This window comes from Schistocerca nitens, unplaced genomic scaffold, assembly GCF_023898315.1.
Source record: "Schistocerca nitens isolate TAMUIC-IGC-003100 unplaced genomic scaffold, iqSchNite1.1 HiC_scaffold_381, whole genome shotgun sequence".
Taxonomy (NCBI): domain Eukaryota; kingdom Metazoa; phylum Arthropoda; class Insecta; order Orthoptera; family Acrididae; genus Schistocerca; species Schistocerca nitens.
In genome coordinates this window covers 75718-80000 of record NW_026045915.1, presented here as the reverse complement: position 1 = coordinate 80000, position 4283 = coordinate 75718, and the positions used below count along the sequence as shown (strand labels likewise).

General features: G+C 55.1%; 1 non-coding gene across 1 annotated transcript in view; it reads right to left on the bottom strand.

Moving 5' to 3' along the window:
- The window catches only part of LOC126230357 (small subunit ribosomal RNA), a 1909-nt gene extending 749 nt beyond the window's left edge, over positions 1–1160 (bottom strand). Inside the window, exon 1 of the ribosomal RNA XR_007544268.1 lies at positions 1–1160. This exon is cut by the window's left edge and continues 749 nt beyond it. This is a non-coding gene — a ribosomal RNA (small subunit ribosomal RNA).
- Between the last annotated feature and the right edge of the window lie 3123 nt (positions 1161–4283).

Here is a 4283-nt window from a genome sequence, read left to right as displayed (position 1 = left end):
TCGGAGGAACTGCGGCGGATCGCTGGCTGGCATCGTTTATGGTTAGAACTAGGGCGGTATCTGATCGCCTTCGAACCTCTAACTTTCGTTCTTGATTAATGAAAACATACTTGGCAAATGCTTTCGCTTCTGTTCGTCTTGCGACGATCCAAGAATTTCACCTCTAACGTCGCAATACGAATGCCCCCGCCTGTCCCTATTAATCATTACCTCGGGTTCCGAAAACCAACAAAATAGAACCGAGGTCCTATTCCATTATTCCATGCACACAGTATTCAGGCGGGCTTGCCTGCTTTAAGCACTCTAATTTGTTCAAAGTAAACGTACCGGCCCACCGAGACACTCAATAAAGAGCACCCTGGTAGGATTTCAACGGGGTCCGCCTCGGGACGCACGAGCACGCACGAGGCGGTCGCACGCCTTCGGCTCGCCCCACCGGCAGGACGTCCCACGATACATGCCAGTTAAACACCGACGGGCGGTGAACCAACAGCGTGGGACACAAATCCAACTACGAGCTTTTTAACCGCAACAACTTTAATATACGCTATTGGAGCTGGAATTACCGCGGCTGCTGGCACCAGACTTGCCCTCCAATAGATACTCGTTAAAGGATTTAAAGTGTACTCATTCCGATTACGGGGCCTCGGATGAGTCCCGTATCGTTATTTTTCGTCACTACCTCCCCGTGCCGGGAGTGGGTAATTTGCGCGCCTGCTGCCTTCCTTGGATGTGGTAGCCGTTTCTCAGGCTCCCTCTCCGGAATCGAACCCTGATTCCCCGTTACCCGTTACAACCATGGTAGGCGCAGAACCTACCATCGACAGTTGATAAGGCAGACATTTGAAAGATGCGTCGCCGGTACGAAGACCGTGCGATCAGCCCAAAGTTATTCAGAGTCACCAAGGCAAACGGACCGGACGAGCCGACCGATTGGTTTTGATCTAATAAAAGCGTCCCTTCCATCTCTGGTCGGGACTCTGTTTGCATGTATTAGCTCTAGAATTACCACAGTTATCCAAGTAACGTGGGTACGATCTAAGGAACCATAACTGATTTAATGAGCCATTCGCGGTTTCACCTTAATGCGGCTTGTACTGAGACATGCATGGCTTAATCTTTGAGACAAGCATATGACTACTGGCAGGATCAACCAGGGAGCTGCGTCAACTAGAGCTGAGCAGCCGGCCGCCCGGGAGTGTGTCCCGGGGGCCCGCGCGAACACGCAAGCGTCCGCTCAATTATTCTGCAAACAGGAGGAGGCTGGGCTCCCCTGCACGATACACCTCGAAACCCTCTCAGGTCCCGGCGGCGCGCAGCGCCGTCCTAAGTACTTGGTCGGGTTCGAGAGAGGCGCAATCGCCCGGAGATAGGCGAGTAGACGCTTTCAGTGCGACCACCCGTGCTCCCAACTGAGCTTGCCGCTGCCGACAGAGGCCCGGGAGCGTGCTGTCGTGGTGTTGCCGGCGGGAGACAACACGCGGCCACAAACAGTGACCGGGCAGCTCCAACGCCAGCGCCACAGAGGGGCAGAGCCCCACTTGGGTGCCAAAGCGAACTCTCCCAGCACAGCGCACGCGCCAACACATCCGCACAGCTGCGATACAAACCACCTGCGAGAACCGCGGGGGCGACCGAGCAGCAGACGGCGTCGCGGCGCCGAGTGCCGGGCGGCGGCGCATCCTCAACGCACACAGTCCTCAATCGGACCAGCACACTGCAGATGTCCACCGCGCTTCGCACCGGGCCCGGGAGGACCCACTTTGGCCGCACGGCGCCGCGCGCTGGGTGCGCCGGCACGCAGATGCGCCGCCTGCCGCCTCCGTCAGCCGGCGCGCCTGCCACTGGGCGCCCCCACCAGCCGGCTGCCGCGCGTGCGCCCACGCAGCGCGCGGCCAGCACGCCGGGCGCCCCCCCCTCACCGGCCGGGGACGGTCCCACCCAGCCACCGCCGCGTATCGCTTCATACCCACATGCCCACTCACGTTCGTGGGTATGACGGGTGTCGCTGAAGCAACCGGTTAATACCTGTACCGATCGTCGATATCAACGATTCACCTCCAGCGCGAACAACCGCGCAACAACGGATTTCCAGTTCATTTGCGTAACTTGGGCAGCAAACGTAGACATCCATCTACATTTGCGACTTCTACGAGTCTTGCATGCCTGGATGTTGTGTGTCACGACGCACTCCATCAGCATACATACACGCTGCGACGTGTGCACGAAAGAACACGTGGAAGGTGGCCAGCGTACGTATGCGAATGCCATTGCACAGCTGCGAAGCGCATTCAACACGCGAACTCCTGACCGACGAGCTAGAGGTGACAGGAGGGGAGGGGGGGGGGGGGCGGGGGCGATATACGTCCTATTGCAGTACACAATACAGTGGATAGCGGGACCATGTGGAAAGTAAGCAACACTCGCAAGATGTGAGGGTACGCACCGTAAAATGAATCAATACGCAGAACACCACAGTGTGCGCGAAGTGAACTATGTTGAGATGGTTGCAATTAGGCAACGCTACACGAATTCCTAGATTCATATAACTAACAATTACAGGGCAGGTTAAGGCGCAACGTGGGTTAGGTTAAGGCGCAACTTGGGTTAGGTTAGGGCGCAACGTGGGTTAGGTTAGGGCGCAACGTGGGTTAGGTTAGGGCGCAACGTGGGTTAGGTTAGGGCGCAACGTGGGTTAGGTTAGGGCGCAACGTGGGTTAGGTTAGGGCGCAACTTGGGTTAGGTGAGGGCGCAACGTAGGTTAGGTTAGGGCGCAACGTGGGTTAGGTTAGGGCGCAACGTGGGTTAGGTTAGGGCGCAACGTGGGTTAGGTTAGGGCGCAACGTGGGTTAGGTTAGGGCGCAACGTGGGTTAGGTTAGGGCGCAACGTGGGTTAGGTTTGGGCGCAACGTGGGTTAGGTTAGGGCGCAACGTGGGTTAGGTTAGGGCGCAACGTGGGTTAGGTTAGGGCCCAACGTAGGTTAGGTTAGGGCGCAACGTAGGTTAGGTTAGGGCGCAACGTAGGTTAGGTTAGGGCGCAACGTAGGTTAGGTTAGGGCGCAACGTAGGTTAGGTTAGGGCGCAACGTGGGTTAGGTTAGGGCGCAACGTGGGTTAGGTTAAGGCGCAACGTGGGTTAGGTTAAGGCGCAACGTGGGTTAGGTTAGGGCGCAACTTGGGTTAGGTTAAGGCGCAACTTGGGTTAGGTTAAGGCGCAACTTGGGTTAGGTTAAGGCGCAACTTGGGTTAGGTTAAGGCGCAACTTGGGTTAGGTTAAGGCGCAACTTGGGTTAGGTTAAGGCGCAACTTGGGTTAGGTTAAGGCGCAACTTGGGTTAGGTTAAGGCGCAACTTGGGTTAGGTTAAGGCAGAAGTTGGGTTAGGTTAAGGCAGAAGTTGGGTTAGGTTAAGGCAGAAGTTGGGTTAGGTTAAGGCAGAAGTTGGGTTAGGTTAAGGCAGAAGTTGGGTTAGGTTAAGGCAGAAGTTGGGTTAGGTTAAGGCAGAAGTTGGGTTAGGTTAAGGCAGAAGTTGGGTTAGGTTAAGGCAGAAGTTGGGTTAGGTTAAGGCAGAAGTTGGGTTAGGTTAAGGCAGAAGTTGGGTTAGGTTAAGGCAGAAGTTGGGTTAGGTTAAGGCAGAAGTTGGGTTAGGTTAAGGCAGAAGTTGGGTTAGGTTAAGGCAGAAGTTGGGTTAGGTTAAGGCAGAAGTTGGGTTAGGTTAAGGCAGAAGTTGGGTTAAGGGATGGTGTGTGTGGGGGGGGGTGGGGTGGCGAGGTTCGTTGATAGTGATGGTAGTAAGTGGACGCCTGAGGCACTATCAGATATGTCACGTCAGTTGCACTTGTGGCTCATGGCAGGTGGCGCGCCCGTTCTGTGTTTGTGGCAAAGGAGTGGCACACCTGTGTCTTTCATTCCTGCCATTGTTTATGTGCTGTGAGATGCGGCAGTGTGGTGCTGTTGGGTGCACCCCTGTGTAGGACATGTGTGGGTGTTGGTGGCGTATCTGAGCAATGGTGGTTGTAGGAAGAGTGGGATATTCAGTTTTCTGGTTCGACGTCCCGGTCTGGTTATCATAGTGTGGATGGTGTACTGTGGCCGAGAGGATGCACTGGATGTTGTTCCATGCTGGTACTTAGATGTTGTGTCTGCGTCTGTTACAGGCATAGACTAGTGGGTGATGGAGTGTGTGGGTGACGTGTGGTTGACATTGTGTGCACAGACGTTCAGCATGTATAGGGACAGTTGTATGTGTTATCTATATTCCGATGACTGCGCGTATTACTAAGCAC